Here is a 17,936-nt window from a genome sequence, read left to right on the forward strand (position 1 = left end):
TAATTGCCCATACTGCATTTACAGCATTTCATTTGTTTTATTCATATGTTCATTCGTTTATTCTTTTACAAGTTTAGGTTTTTCAAAATTTTACTTAATCTTTGTGTTTGTAATTTTTATTTATTCATTCATTTTCCTATATTGATCTGGGGTCACCACATGAACCACCAACTTATCCAGCATATGTTTTACACAGCAGATGCCCTTCCAGCTGCAACCCAGTACACGGAAACATCCATACACACTCATTCAAGCAGATACACTATGGCCAATTTATAATTAAATTCACCTACTGCATGCCTTTGAACTGTGGGTGAAACGGAGCAACACAGAGGAAATCCATGCAAACATGGGAAGAAATGCCATCCACATAGAAATGCCTACTGACCCAGCCAGGACTCAAACCAGTGACCTTCTTGCTGTGAGGCGAGTCACTGAGCCACAGTGCCACAGTGTTATTATTTTAACTGAATATTACTTTTATGAATTTGTTTGATTAGTATATTTTATTTATTTCAATGCTTTTTTCATATTTTTTTTCACAGACCACTATAGTAATCTCTTGTGGCTCACTGGGGTTCCTGAGCCAAAGTTTGAAAACAGGTTTGTGTTTAATTACAAAATAATTTCTCACAAATAATGTTTAATGTTTTTATTTAATTTTTAATATTTTTATTTAATTTATTGTTTTTATGGCAAAATTATGTGCGCATATATATATATATATATATATATATATATATATATATATATATATATATATATATATATATATATATATATATATATATATATATATGCTTTGTCATATTTATTTTCTGTTAAAAGGAAACATGATAAAATAATATAATATAATATAATATAATATAATATAATATAGTATAATATAATATAATATAACATAACATAACATAACATAATATAATATAATATAACATAACATAACATAACATAACATAATATAATATAATATAATATAATATAATATAATATAATATAATATAATATAATATAATACTTCATGCTGTTTACAATATAATGTAGGGAACAGGGTTGCACAGTACTATAGTAGTACCGGAATACCTTGGCTTCAAAATATGGGTGGTGCTATTGTAGTTTTCAAATAGTAGTATCGTTATTAACAGTTCTACAATAGTTAATGTTGCTTGAGGAATAAATGAATGAATCAATGATTTTATTTATTATATTATTATTATTATTATTATTATTGCAATAACAACAAAAGAATCAAAGTATACAAAAACAAGAATGTCTGTGCAAATAATACTTTTTTTTCAATAATGAGGGAATTATTAATTAAATGTGCATATTTTATCATAGAAAATATAGTATTTCTCACAATTTGCTTCATTTCATATATTTTAATTATGAATTAATACAGTATCGCAATACTACCTGTATTGTGATACTTCAGTTTGTGTACTTCAGGACTACCCTGGTAGAAAATAACAAAAACAAATATATACATGTAAAACAAATAAACAAATTTTATATTAATTAGTTAAATTACCAAATTAATCAAATAAAAAAATCAACTAATGTATTCTTCTTCTTCTTCTTCTTCTTCTTCTTCTTCTTCTTCTTCTTATTATTATTATTATTATTATGCTTATGATTATTATTATTTTAATTCATTGCAAATTATACTGACATACTGCAAATTATACTGACATATATATATATATATATATATATATATATATATATATATATATATATATATATATATATATATATATATATATATATATATATATATATATATGTATGTGTGTGTTGCCAGAATGCTTCATTTGAGTGGTCTATTCAAGTGCCTGGATTTACAAGACAGCAATTAAAAAATTCACATGTAAATGTATAACAGTTTTTCAATTGTCAATATTATATTATATTATATTATATTATATTATATTATATTATATTATATTATATTATATTATATTATATTATATTATATTATATTATATTATTTGGAAAAATGTATTCATTTTGTATTGCTAATAGCCATGTTATGACAAAAAAAGTTGTAATGTCTGATTAATTAATAGATATTAAATGGCAAAAAATGTACACCAACTTAACTGCACTGTCTTAAACTATTCCCATGACTTAATATACGAGACATATTTCAAATTCTGAATAAAAATAATACAAAAGAAAAGTCTTCCAATAATCAAACCGCTAACACCTGTTTCCCATTATGTCTTAATTAATCTTTTGCGCTGTAGGACACGCGTGATGGAAAGGGCAAAGACGCAATTGGATTCGCATGCTTTGAGTTATCTATAAAAAAAACTTGAGTTTGGTGAGTATTTTTGACTATTTTCGTTCAAATGTTTGTGCCTTTGCATATATCACATGTTAAGTACAAAACAATAGGGTAATAAAGCCACTTTGAATGTATTATCGTACAGTAATCGTTTGGTGCAGAAGCAGGACGATTTTAAGAAAGTTCACGTCTGTTTATTAAATGTTAAAAGCGTCCAAAAGAGGGCAATATGGTATTAGAAATGTTTCACCACGTCTGTTTGACCTACAAATATCGCTAGATGGCAGAAAATGATCGTTTTAAAACTGCTAAGTAACATGAACTACTGATGCAGCTCACGATTGTAATGACAACACTGCATGCGTTAGTTTGTCTAACCAAATGTTAAATCATCCCAAAAAAACAAAACAGCTTTTGCGACTGTACAACAGTACTATTGTCTGCGTTTAATCCATTAATACAAGCTCTGTATCAAAAATAATTTTTAATCACTAGGGAAATTGTGTAATGGATAATTCCCCTCCATTAGCCTGGCATCTTTTGCTGTTGGCATGAAGACCTGAAGTGCACTTTAGTTTATTGCCTAAAACTTTACCTTAAAGGTTGTTTATGCCAGCCTAAATCTTAACCATTATGGCAAAGTGACTGCAGGCCCATGCGGCAATACGCAGAGCAAATTCCCAGGTGATAAAGAGACAGTCTTTAGAGGTTTCACAATCTGTGATCTATCTTCACTGTGCTGCCCTGCTGGGGAGAACCGATAAGGTTTCAGAGGAGTTCAATAATTCTCTTAATTGATTGTCTGGAAGTGAAGATAATTCATGGTAATTGTCAGGCTAGTGAGGAGCTCATGAGTTGAAGTCACCGAGGGAGGAATAATGGACACTTCACTCACTTACATGACAAAGATTGTCAAGAAGACAACCAGTCACAGTTTGTTTTGGTTTGAGTTAAACAGACAATATGTTATGTTATAGCAAATCGTGAAAGAAAAACAAGTTGTGCTTTGCTTATTATATATAATGCCATAAATTTCATTCTAAAATTATAATTTTTCTCAGACTCCTATGTCTAGGTTCAGTAATTTCACGTTTTAGGCAAAGATTTGGTTATTTGTTATCACCTTTAACATTAAATAACTGAACAATAACAGAAAGGGCTGAGATAAATGCTCGTTATAAAAGAAAATTACAGATGGCACTGCATCTGAGCTCTTCATATACAGAATATTGTATGTTTTATTTTTAATAAATAAATGAATGTATATTATGTCCATGCCTAAAATCTAATATTTGAGAAAAAAAGTCAGTCTATTTGTGAGTAATAATAAAAATTAATAACAAGTATTGAAGAAAATTCCATTAATGCATTTATTTATAAATACTTTATTGAAATGTTTTGTTAAAAAGTACTTTGAATAAATACAGATTTTTTAAAGATGTAAATTTAAATTTAAAGCTTACATTTTTCTGTTGTAATTCTAATTAAGATTCCTAAAATAGATGGTTCATTAAAAGTTCTTTTTACATAATAGTTCTATATAACCATGGCAAGCCGTTTTGACATTAAATCAATAACCCTTATGATCTATTAAGTACTAGTACCTATTCAGTAGATAGTGCTTATTCATTAGATACTACTTATTCATTAGATACTAGTGCTTATTAATTATATAGTGCCTATTTTTTTAAGATACAGTTGATATTTGAAGCAGTTGACGTTCAATATTTATGTTATGATGAAATATTTGTATAATTTTTTTCAGAACAATTATTTTAAAATACAGTCACTGCCAAAACGTATTAAAGCAGAAGTATGAGAATCCTGTGTGGCTTCAAATAGTGGTTTTAGGGGTCCTTGAGTCAAAAATGTGGGTGTTGTAAAAAAGTAAACTTTTAAAATTTAAGGCAACAAACTTCAGGATATTTTTTTAGTTTACTCAATTTAAATAAAGTCAAGTGCGGTAATTGGGTTTAAAGTTAATTAAAAAATGTCTTGAAGTTTGTTGCCTTAAGTTGAGTCAACTTTTTACAGTCTTAAACAATGCTTATAAAATTTCATAATTCCATGTTCCTTTAAGCACTTTTTCTTTGACCTTAAGTTCAACTAATCTGTGAGTTGAACAATCAAATGAAAAGACTGTTTGCATTATTGACTCACAAAATGTGGGCATCCCCAAACGAGACATCTAGTGTGATCTTTGCCATGCACAGTCAGACAGGCCTTATCTGTGGTTGGAAACGAAGGAATGAAGCCAGAAATAGCCCAAGCCCTTTAACCATGAATAGAGGCTTGTATAATTTATTCCAGCTGTAATCAGAGCACGGATTGCTGTCAGTGCAATCAGCTCATAATTAGGAGAATTCTCTGTTGTTCTGCTGTGTTTTCTGGGAGGCCCTGTGGTGCTGAGTGTCTGTCTGTGGGCTGATGTGTAGCAAACAGCCAATTTACTGAACCATTAAGATATCGGCACCTTTTGCTTTTCCCTCGTAACCTGTTGCCATGCCTGCTTCTCATCTCATATTATCCCCCCCTCTCTTCCCTGGTTCTGTGTTCTCTCTGTTTTTCTCTCTCTCTCTCTCTCCGTCTGTGCCTTCCACCCCCGCAAGTCCTGTGGCGAACAGGTGCAAAAATGATCTTTCATTCACAAAGGGCGAAAATACTTTGCGTATGGTGTCTCTGTCACATGTCAGGAATGGGGCCAGAGATGGATCATTCCCATATATTTGTAGTTGTCAACAGAAACAGAGGGAAGATTGGGAGAGAACTGACAGAATAGGAAAGCTGTTTTTTTTTCCCCTGATTTGCAAACATGGAGATTTACTCACACAGCTCTTAGTTGGCCTCAAATACGCTCATCCTCAAACCCCTATTCTATATTCCCATTTCAAGTGGATTCATTCTAGCTTTTCTGGCATGAGAGCTAGAGCAAGGACACTAAACACTTTAGTCTCTATTGTGTTTCTTGCAACCCGGGTCATGGCACCAATCCTCAGTTGTACTTGAACTCTCTGTTAAACTCTCTAAACCAGTGATTTTTTTAATCCTGGTTCTGGGGACCCATCACTGCACATTGTGTATGTCACCCTCCTTTGACAAATCTGATTCAGATCTGTGGATCATTAGGAGAGAGCTCCATGAACTGAACGGGGTGTGTAAGATAACATATTGCCACATGTGCAAAGCGGTGAGTTCCCAGAACAAGGATTAAAAAAACAATGTTCTAAATCTCACTCCCATCTGGGTCATACCAGTAACTAAAGTCTACGTCTTCCAGTGTCCTGGGGCAGACTAATCTGGGGTAAAAAAAACAAAAAAACAAAGGCTGATAATATACATTGTCTCAATGTTGTTTACATTTACAGATATATGAGGACCAATATGGCAATGCATGCAATCTTAATAATCTTAATAATTGAAAATTAAAGAATTCTGTTGTGTTTTTTGCTGGGAACACACATGTTTTTTTCAGGTGTTTTCACTGGTAAATAACTACACTCTTAAAATAGACGGTTCTATATAGAACCAAAAATGGTTCTATCAAGCGCTTCATATATGGAACCCCAAAAAGGTTCTAAATAGAACTATTTTAAGGGATTATTAAATAGAACCCCAAATGGTTCTTCAAATTCAAGTTAGATGGTTATATTTAGAACCATTTAAGGGTTCTTTATTTAGGTAGCAGTGCAGCGCTCGTGCCCGCACCGAGTCTGTGTATGCGCAGCAGGCCAGAGTCACGGTGGCAGGCTAGATTGACCATCAGGCCACCGGGAAAGGTCCCGGTTCTCCCTATGGCCAGTCCGTCCCTGGATATTATTAAAACCTTTTAAAACCAAACATATTTTAATAATCCATAGATGAAAGATCAGGTGTTATTTATAAAGGACACAAAAAGGCAGGCTAAATGTATTGTAAAATATTAAACCTTTAATTATATATATATATATATATATATATATATATATATATATATATATATATATATATATATATATATATATATATATATATATATATATATATATATAATATATATATATATTGTGTGAATGATGAAGCTTTGGTGGACTTTTCCTTTCGAAAAATTAACCGTCACTCTCGAGGCTCTTCACCACCTGTCCACGACAATGATTATTAGTTTTAAATAAATTATTAAACTGCACTGTCTAAATAAATAAACTGCTTATTTTATTTATTTCACAAAATAATTTGTTAAAAATGTTAAATATTAAGTATATATAAAATATAAGTTATATGCTAATGTGCAAACCTGAATGAAAAAAATCACATCATACTGTACACTGATAAAGTTTTTGACTACAGCATTCATTTTATTAGGTTTTTACTCAAAAAGCTTTGTATATCTGTGTTATAGCTTATAATTATTTTATAATCTTTACTAGATAAGTATGTTATGAATCAAAAACTATAGAACCATTTTAATCAAAAAGGTTCTTTGCACTCAAAGGGTTCTAAATGGAACCATTTTTTGGGTAAAAGGTTCTACTGGCCAAGTATAGAACCCCAAGGTTCTATATAGAACCTCTAGGAACCTTTTTTTTAGAGTGTAGACAAATGAAGGCAAATCCCCACCACATTGACAGATGTTGATTGACAGCAGCAAACGATTCGGTAGGTTTTGATGAGTCAGTGTGTTGCCCTTGTCAATGTCTTTTGGCATCTGTCATAGCTTGTTTTTACGCTAGAATATGTTGAATAAGTGCTTACAGGGATTTCCACTGAAATTTGTGGTGATGTTTATATGGTGTGAATTATTTAACTAGACCACCAAACCACCATGTGCACTAAAACATCAAATGCAGACCTTGTAAACCACATAGCAATATTTTGTACCTAATATTCAAAACTCAAGCATAGAGTTGAATTATTGAACATGGATGTCATGTAGTTTGGTAGACATCAAAAGAAAGTGAATCCAAAAGAATCAGAAATAGAAAAAAATCTAATTCTTTTGAAGGTCGTTTGAGAGGTAGACTTCTATTATGGAAGATTTAGGTTCAGAAGAAAAGGACAAAACCGAGAACAGATCTGTCGATGTGACTGGGTGCTCTAAACAGTCTTGTGTCACATGTCTACAGTAGAACTAAAAGGGTCATTCTCTGTCTCTCTTCGATGTGAATGCTTAATTTAACGCTCAGGAGGGGACTGTACCGCTCTGACATTAGTGCCCCACTGTGACATTTCTTGCTCTGCAAGTAATGACAGGGCATGGAGGAAGAGTGGGGGGCTAAAAGCGAGAGGAAGAGAAAGAACAACAGAAAGAATGACAAAGCGATCTGTACAAACAGTCCAAATCAATCCCCCTAGCCCCTGCACTTGATTGTTGTTCTCTTCACAGGGACAAACAGTGGGTTCCCAATGTTCTCGGCTAAAAATCTGGGATTTTTAAAAATATTCTAGAAAAAGTAAGAAAAAAATAAAACAACCTATATTTAATTAAATAAATACAACTAAACAATACTTGAAAAAAAAAAATATATATATATATATATATATATATATATATATATAGTTAAAGTCAAGTTTAAGAGCCCTCTTGTAATTATTTTTTCATTTTCAAATATTTTCTAAATTATGTTAAACAAAGCAAGGAATTTTTCACAATATTTAATATAAAAAATTTTTTGTCTGGAGAAAGACTTATTTGTTTTTATTTTCACAAGAATAAACACAGTTTTTTATTAAAAAAAATGAGGTCTAAATTAATAACCCTGTACAATTATTTGCCTAATAACTTCATAACCTAATTAACCTAATTAAGTCTTAAAAAATGCATTTTAAGCTGAGTATCTTGAAAAAGATACTATTATCTTAGAGCAACTAGTATCTTGAAAAATATTTAGTCAAATATTATGTACTGTCATCATGGCAAATTTAAATTAATTCATTCATTAATTTTTCTTCGGCTTAGTCCTTTATGAACCGCCAACTTATCCAGTATATGTTTTGCAACTTCCAGCTGCAATCCAGTACTGGGAAACATTCATACACACTCATTCACACACATACACTACTAATTACACTAAATACACTAATTAATTTTTTTTAATTTACCTATATTGCATGTCTTTAGACTGCACTCGGAGGGTTTCAGGAGAGTTAATAATTCTGACTTCAATGTGTGTAAATATTTTTATTTCTTCTTATTTATCATGTGAAAGCATCGTTACTACTATGTGATAGTTAGACCCGTATAATATTCAATTTTGAGTCACATTAGATGCCTTATTATCCACTAGAAAAGTAAGTCAGAGATTCCACCACATTCATTTTCTTAAGAGATAGCTGAAAATCCTTGTAGTGAATTGGCCTTTCAACACACATGGGGCATTTAACTGTGTAGTGCTGCTTACTGTGAAGCGCAAAACGATGGATCCTAAGGCACCTCTCTCACAGGTCGAATTCCCAGGAGATCTTATTACTTTGAGTCTTTTTGCACACAGTTTGGCTGACACGGCACTGAATAAAGTATGTATTGTTAAAGTCACCCTAGTGTTCAGCTGCCCAATTATGTCAATAGCTCGGATTTAAAACAAAATATGATAATGGCGTGGAAAGTTGCTAACTCTCCTGTTTTGAACTTATTAACATTGGCGTGAAGTGCTGTTCTGTAATTTATCGCCTCTTCGAGTAATAAATGGAGAAAGTGAGCTCTGTTTCTCTTATTGATTCACAGTGAGCGTTGACTTGCAGGTCTAAGAGAGTTCTTGCGCTCAGCACTTATTTGTTGTCTTTTTTTGTTTCGGACAGTGTTGACCAAATCCTTTCTGTATGCACAATTATATTCGTGATGCATATATTACAACAAAGCACAAACTAGCTTGATTACAAAGCATGGAAGTACAAACAGCCTTATTAGTGTACAAAATATAAGCTCGGCCCTTTTCACAATGCCAACATCAGCATTTGCTTTTGCACAGTCATTCTTGTACTTGAGTTTGAGAGGTGTTTCTTGTTGTTTTTGGATGGAGGTGGTGAATGTAAGTTGGAATGTGGTCTGAAGGCCAGGGTCTTGAGGTTGGGAGCATGTCTTGTCCTTTCTATAACTGACTCTGGAGCTACGTGTTTAGGTTTACAAAACCAGCCATTGATCCATGCAGAGCTGCAGGCTATTTCATTGTGCCATTATTGCTTGGCTTTGCACCTCTGCGTAAGTGCACACGTAAGTTGAGGGAAGTGATGTCATCGGCGATAAATAGGATTTAAGCACTTGAGATATTGCTGATTTCGGTGGAATAAATTACAAGGGAGAGCTAGCAAACAAATACTTGTTCTAAAATGCAAAACTAACCAGAAAATCATACATTCTGTGCAAATGTCATCTGGTTGTTGTATCCCATTTGGGGGCAGTAGAGATTTTTAGGTAAACTGGAGTAATGAAAAGCATAGATTTCCAATACCACAGACTTATGAGCAGGATATCTCAGTTCAGACCTTTCACTTTTATCAATATTATGATATTTCTATGCTCTCCTTGATTTGAAACAAGGTATGAAATCCAATCCAATACCCTTACATTTGAAGATGATTGAAGTTTGAATTAATTTACTTTTTAATCTTTTTCATATAAATTCTACCTAAAAATCTACCTGAACTAATGTTAAAAATATGCTTTGCATTATGAAACAATATCTCTCCCCCATTCCCTTATGAGGACATACACTATAAACGTTATATATGTAAATAATGGTAATTGGTGTATGTTGTACAAGAGAATAAAACATTATACAGAACTTCTAATTTCCAACCAATTTCTTGTTGTAGTTGTTGTTGTTGTTGTTTTTATTTAGGTTTCTTATAGTACAGTCTGCAATATGATTCTTATTAGAGCCATTAAAGTTGGTACATGCTGTGGTTGTCCAAGAAATGACACTGACACAATTTTTTAAAAAAGTAATTCAGCCCAATGTTTAGTGATGTACTGCAAATGAATGCCAAGCTTTAATTGTTAACAAGAGTAAACATGGTTTTGATTTATTTTTTAAAAGAATTTCAACTGAGACCATAGAATTGTTTGATGTTGTTTGACTTTTTGTCCTTCAGAATGTCCTCTTGAAGTTGGATCAGTGCAGTTCTGCAAGGATGAACAAATGAAGCAGGAGACGAGTTCTGCATACTGACTATGACTTGAGCAGGTTAGCAACTCTTAGCACATTTACCCCTGATCTAAATCTTTAAAGGCATTGTCCTTGATAGTTTTGTATTCTTGTCATATTCGCCATATAATTGTTAACTTAGGAGTGCAACTAATGATTTTTAAAGATTGTTTAGTCTGGAAAATCTTAAATGTAGAAAATCTCAAATTTTCTTTAAATTAAAATAATAATAAATTTGCATAAAATTTTTCCTTTAACATCTTAAATATTCTAAATGTCTATTTAATATCTAAAAATTCATGTCTAAGATGTAGATTTTGTAGATAAACTAGTGCTCTAATAATCACTTATTCCAGGTTGAAACGAAAACATCCAATACATCTCTGTAATCACATCATTGTCAGGTTTTCAGGTATATGCACAACATATTAAAAGTTTTAATGACAACAAAAAAGTTTACGTTTTTTTAGGAAGAGAGTGTAAAATAAAAATCATCAGCAAAGTTTATAAATAATGGAAGTTAATGGAATTCCCTATCATGTCTGAAAAGCAAACATACGTGTGTGTGTGTGTGTGTGTGTGTGTGTGTGTGTATACGCATGTTTTTATAAAATGCTTTTTCACACTCCAGTTCACACTGCCTTGTGCGCCTGTGTTGATATGTGGGTCCAGCAGGTGTGTGAATCAGAACCCCATATTAAATCTAAATTTACCTTTCATTTCCAAGATGATGAATGGAAGATTGAGTGTTTATTTATTTATGCAGCTTTATAGTACGATTCCTACATACAGCCTGTTAATGCATTTGTATTCATAGGAACATAACTTTTGCCTCAGAATGTGTATATATCACTTCCAATCAAGTGTTTTCATCTGCTCACAGTATCACAAATCAGTAAATCCGCATATAAAGGGCAATATATCAAAAGGCTTTTATTAAAACAACCCAGCTGTGCCATTATGGTAAAATATTAAGATCCAGGCCACATCGATCCTCTCTTCGTATTCCGGTTTGTTCTACAGAATCCAACTCGCCAAATCATTAAATTTTTAGTGTCTACTTATATCCAGCTGAATAATTTATCAGGCGGTGGGCCGAGTGATTCAGAAAACACTTGATTGTCTGCATGCTGGGGGTCTGGGGAGGTACTGAGCCTGGAAAGATGATTTAGAGAATGCATCGGATGGAAAGTCGGCGGCACTGAGATGATTGAGCAGAAAGATGGCAACATTAATGATTGTTGAACTCTGTGCAGAGTCTTCCTGATTTAATGTTGCCGCTGTCCAATGTAATAAAGTACATTTGAATTGTAATCATTTAAAATCGGATGTTTGTATATGCATATGGATTTTTTAAAATGTGCACAATGCTGATTTTAACTAAAAACAGAAAACTTTTACCACAGTGTTTTTTTTTTTTTGAGGTCTGAAAAGCAAAATTAAAAGCAAACAAAATAATACTATCTTTCTGTAAACTACTAAAATATTATTTTGTGAAAACAACAACAACTAAAATAGCAATGGTGAACATCAAGATTGCATGTTTGTAGACATAGTCAATTACTGTACTGGCATGCATAATAGCAATTTTTGGTTATTTTCACTGATTGTTTTGGCAAAGTTGTCACCCATAAAGTTTTAGTTGTGATAACACTTCCTAATTTGAAAATAACTGATTAAAGATACAGTATTAGTTTATTAGTAATCATTCTACCATGCTGATTTGACTGATGTGTGTATTTTTTGTATGTCAAAACAAAGCCAAAGTCAGTAGAAACTGAAAACTAAACGTGTTATCATTCATTAATTTATTTTCCTTTGGCTTAGCCCCTTTATTTATCATGGTCACCACAGCGGAATGAACTGCCAACTTATCCAGCATATGTTTTACACAGCGGATGCCCTTCCAGCTGCAACCCAATACTGGGAATCATCCATACACACTCATTCACACACACACACACGCACGCACGCGCACACACGCAAACACACACACACACACACACACACACACACACACACACACACACACACACACACACACACACACACACACACACACACACACACACACTACGGCCCATTTAGCTTATTCAATTCAACTACACTGTATGTCTTTGGACTTTGGGGGAAACTGGAGCACCCAGAGGAAACCCACGCAAACACAGGGAAAACATACAAACTCCACACAGAAATGCCAACTTACCCAGCCAGGACTTGAACCAGGCGACAGTCCTAACCACTGGGCCACCATGTCACCCAACTGAACATGTTATAACTATTTATTTTTTTAAAATCATTTTTTGTTATTTTTATTTAGTGTTTTATTTAGAGATTCAGAATACACCATATGTAACTCATACAGTCTTTAAAACTCTTATTTTACTTCTGTTATATCTTCAGGAATAAACAGTGACTTTGGAATTGTAAACTGTAGGTTGATTTAATTTTAATCTCTATTGCCAGAACTGTGAAACTTCAAATACTGTATTTTGATTATGCACTATACTGTTATTTGATTTTTTTTCTTTAATTAAACTTCAGCAAAACAAATACATTGCTTCCAGCTCATCAAAACCTTCCTAAATCCCTTTAGGTTCAATTAGCTACGTTATCCAGTGTAAACAGGCATTGCACAACACTGTTTTGACAACATGCCATTATAAAAAATGCTTTTGTATAAATCTCTTTGAGGTTTAATTTGAAAAAGGTGTGACGCCATCAGTAGTAGCAGCAGTATCCATGGAGTGAAAATGAGAGGCGATATTTAGCCTTACCTCCTCCTCCCTCTATCCTGCCCACTGGTTTGATTGTTTTTACATTACAGCATTATGTAAATGTGTGCATTGTGATTCTTTGGGGAGCATCTGAGCATTAGCGAGGGCGATCTGGGCTTTTGCTAGAAATGCTAGATAACATATGTCCACTTGTCACGCAGACACAAACACACAAACAAATGGACATTAATACACTCTCCACTAGGCCCCATCTGCAATCGCACACCATTTGCGAGGACCCCCAGGTGTCATTTACGAATGCCGAACTTACAGCAGTGAATAGACATTATTAATGGAGCCAAGAGTGGAGATACAAGGAGCTGCTTAGCCCTGAACCCTTAGCGAATATGAATAACAATGGGTGAGGGATCATTACCTTGGCCTGGAGGGAACATTTAATCAGGTTTTGCGTAATGAAGGCAGTTGCCGTAAATCGGGCACATGCATAATGTTCTGCTGACGTTTGCCCAGCACTGCATTAGCATCACTGCCACAGCCCTGTTAACAGTTAAAATCTGTTAAAATCTGGTCGAAATGAAGATTTAAAAATGTATTTTTATTTATTTATTTATTTATTTTTTGTAAGTCGTCATATTCACAAGCAGGAGATGAACTGTAATGCTTTTAAAATCCACAGGCCTGAAATGGGATTGATTTATCCACATTATGCTAATATCAGTCAAGGTACCACAAATTCCTCTTTTTAATATGTAATCGCATTTAGTTTGTCAAAACCACTCTTGACAAGTGCTGTTGGTGAAAGCAATGAAGTCACTATCAAAACGAATGAATTCTAGCCACTTGGTCTGCATGCGGTGAAATTGATGGCCTGGAAAAAGAAAATAAATTATGAGCATTAGATGAACCGGAGGCACACCAAACCATGATTTGCTACTTACTATTGCTTGTCAGAGACAGGCGGTTATTGTGATTAAAGGGGAGGGACGTTCGTGTAAATCTTCTGAACTACTACACTGTAAAAAAGATTTTTCGTAGTTGTAAATAAAGATCGTTAGGGTAGGTTTTACATTTAATTATTTCCTACTTCAAATATAATGTTTAATACAATGTTTGCTTGCTGTTTCTTTGTAATTATTTGTGAAATTGACCAGCCATTTTTGAGTGAAAAGTATTTCTATGCTAGATTTTTATTATATATTTTCAAAAACAGCTTGGATATGAAAAACAAAACAAAACATTGGATTATGTTTTTACAAGAAAATAGTATTTCAATATTTAACATTTAATTCAATATGTTGTTTGCTGCTTTTTTCAGTTGTTAAATTAACTTGTAATTTCTGACATAAAATAAAAATAAAACTTTTAAAGTATTATTATTATTATTGTTGTTACTGTTATGTTTCATTTTGATAATAAATACAATTTAAATAATAATAAAAGCATTTCTTTTTCTCCCTGAATATTTGTTCTTTGTACAATACAGTGAAACACAATGAGTTGTGGTTCAATATTAAAACTCCCTGTTTCTTATAGTAAAAATATTTAAAGAAATATTCTTTTTGGTCATAATTATGCTAATAATAAAACAAACTCGAGGTAAAATACCTAAAAATAGCCTATTTTGGAGTAGTACATTATTTTAAGCAAGTAAATATTTAAAAATGTATGCATATTTTAATGTGCAAAAGAGCATGTTGGATGCAACTTGTGTACTGAATGTTTGATACCGAATGTTTTAAAAATCTAAATGTTATGAAATTACACTACATTTATCAATATCTCTTTGGTCCCAGGCACGGGTGCCCAAATCTTGGTTAGTTGGCAATTTCTTAATTTATTAATATTTGGAAAAAAATACTTTAAAAAGTACTTCATTCGCATTAATATTAAATTGTAAATAACTCTTTACATTTTATAATAAACTTCTTACAATAAAAACAAACAAACACTTTCATAATGCTGAAAACATTGAATACACTTGACTTGCTCGTTGAGGATCCTTACAGTTTTTAAAACCTGATTCATGCACAACATTTAATTGAAATTTTCTTACACTGTAAAAAATTCTGGGTTCCAAACAAAAAACAATCATTTTTTGAGTGTGTCTCAACAAATAAACACATAAACAAAAGGTTATGTTAAAATTAGAAATGATGAGCTCTGTTGAAGGCATTAGCCTTTACCTTTCCATTATTCTCCTTCTCTTCTCAGATGGAATGGCAGGCCAAATCAAAGGTTACCATGGGCCAACTTTGGACTGCTGGCCCTATTTGGGCATCTCTGGTCTCAGGTCTTCATACTTCACATCGTAACCAAAAAAATTGTTTTAGCAGTACACCATCAAATCCCGAAGACATCAAAAGTAAGTTTGTTTAGTCAATACTGTTTTACAAGGAATACGCTGGGCATGAATAAATATAATGCAAATCAACATGAATCCTTCTTTAATTCTCTGGAGTCAATGCCGCAGATGATGCATTTACCCAGCTGTTCTGCCTAATGAAGTGCAGCGGTGAACAGCATGTCACTCTCATGTCTGTTTGATGTCCGCACGATCCCCTCCTTTGTACAGAGGGAATAACAGCGGGGGCCTCGATCACAGCCAAACCCTGTTTAATCTAAATTAAAACTCACTAATCTTGTTATTATGCTGACCCCACTGCGAGACACACTTCCACAGGCCCCCTTCACCCAAACATTTTCATCCAGCGAAGACAAAAGGATTTTTGGGGAATTAGATGACAGTATGGTGGTCTGAAGTGAGGACAGATTTCAACAGGCTTATTTTGATCATGAAGGCTTTTGTTTTGAATGATTAGGAGTTTTGCTTTCTGTCCTATTTTATTGGTTATTGTAGTATGTCTGATAAAAAAGGTTGAAATAAATCAAGAGTTAGTATTTCCAACAGGGGCTTAGCCAAGAGCGATGATCATATTTGTCAGAATACACTTTAAATGACATGTTTATTAAGTTTCATTGGCTAAGTGATATGATTTTTGGTAAATTGTTTGAATAAGTGGTACATTTTTTTCTAGGTTATTAAAAAAAAGTCATGATGCTACACTGAGTTAAGTGGTAAACGTTATCCATCATTAGCTTTATTATTTTTTTAATAAATGGCCCTTACTTTACAACATAATTTGAGATTAAATGATGTTAGTATGTGATGGCATCTTGCATTATAAGTGCCTGTGGGGGCTGGTGTTTTATTAACTTTTTTTGTTAGAATAATAAGATGTCATTGTTTATTTTCAAATAAATTGGTATAACAAAATACCAAATGAACTGGCTGCGTAAGATCTAATCCTATTGGCTGGATCATATAATCCCTATTATTGGTTAGTTTACCTGTCGGTCAAAAGTAGCTAAGAGCCTTAGTGAGTGGTTCTTATTTAAATTTAATGATGATGCATACAAGGTATTAAAACATTCAGAGATTCAACGCCCTTCACAAAGCCAACCCACAATGCTGCGCCTGATCCCCATCATTGCTGATTTCAGATCAGTCTTTCAGTTTGGGTCACTTTGCTCAGGGTTAGGATTTGGGTTTGTGTATGCATCAATGGAGCCATGCGGATAAACCTATGAGCTCCTCCTAATCCTGCGACGTGTCCTGTATAAGACTTTTCCGAGGACAGGCCAGACCCAGCGCCGGAGATGGAGAAAGTTCCATTTCCATATGCATGAGATGAGCCGTTGTTATTTTAATGAAGGGCATCCTCCCTCGAGCAAATAAAAAAGACTGAACTGATGCTAGACATGCCTCTGTGATCAGCTTTAATGGTCTATCTTTGTAAAGAGATGTGGCAGAAAGAAACACATTAGGGTGATGCCTGTGCGCGTCTCAGGAACTCTCATTTGAATCTTTGCTGTGATGATCTAAGACAAATGAAAAGTGAAAAACAAAATAAAAACTCCCACATTTGGATGGTTCGTGCAAATGTCCCATTTAATGCAGTTTTTGTTGTTGTTTGCATCCCCCTGTGTCTTTTTAGGAATTAACCTGGAGCATTTGTCACAAAAATCTTCTGCACAGAGAGAAATATTTTGTTTACTATGTGTACACACAAGCTCTTTTTTTATATTAAAGTTTAATGTTACTTTTCAGTAGGGATGGAGTAAAAACATGTTCATTTTTAATATATATTCTATACTCTTTTACATGAAGTTGAAGTAAATCATTTGAATTAATTTCTACATTTACTAACATTTTTATTAATGTTATTATAAAGAATGATGGTGATGATAATAATGGACATTTTCCAGATCATTTTGCTCTTAAAACAATCTCACAGAAACAGTTAGCTATCATACAAACTAAAATTGCATATAAAATGCATAATTCTATGTCTCAATCATAAGTAATGCATTCTGAGGTTAATCAAAAACCTGTGTTAACTTTTGATTTGAGGTTTCTGTGATGTTCTGTGATGTTCATAAGCCATGTATCCTGCACAGAAGCCTGTAGATGGCCACTTCACATGTAAATGCTATGCAATTGATTCCACAAGTTTTTGAAGGTTTTCTGAGCTCTTAGGAGAGTTTCTTCTAGGTAATCATTTTTCTCAAAGTCAAGAGGGAAAAGACAAGATGTCTTCTCCTCTGTATTTGTATTATAATAACTTGCCTAATGATTATGTGGCAGCAAAAGTGATAGGAATCGTATGAGTAATGAAAGAACAGGGACCTTATAGAGATGAGAAATGAATGAAATTATTATTCAAAGAAGAGTCAAGTAGAGAATGAGATGGAGTGAAAAAGGACTATTAGTTTTAAAGAATATTAAAAGAA

General features: G+C 33.1%; 1 protein-coding gene across 41 annotated transcripts in view; it reads left to right on the plus strand.

Moving 5' to 3' along the window:
- LOC147844672 (uncharacterized) overlaps window positions 1-17,936 on the plus strand; it is a 138,076-nt gene that overhangs the window by 1,385 nt on the left and 118,755 nt on the right. For 21 of the 41 annotated variants that reach the window (XR_015482979.1, XR_015482945.1, XR_015482969.1 and 18 more), the window contains exons 2-6: window positions 197-426; window positions 546-603; window positions 2,250-2,326; window positions 10,355-10,446; window positions 15,357-15,507. The gene's annotated coding sequence lies outside the window, so the exon portion shown is untranslated. The remainder of the gene's footprint in view (window positions 1-196; window positions 427-545; window positions 604-2,249; window positions 2,327-10,354; window positions 10,447-15,356; window positions 15,508-17,936) is intronic. The other 20 variants (XR_015482954.1, XR_015482970.1, XR_015482958.1 and 17 more) reach the window with 2 other exon arrangements.

Source organism: Danio rerio, chromosome 4 (assembly GCF_052040795.2).
Source record: "Danio rerio strain M-AB ecotype USA chromosome 4, GRCz13ab, whole genome shotgun sequence".
NCBI lineage: Eukaryota > Metazoa > Chordata > Actinopteri > Cypriniformes > Danionidae > Danio > Danio rerio.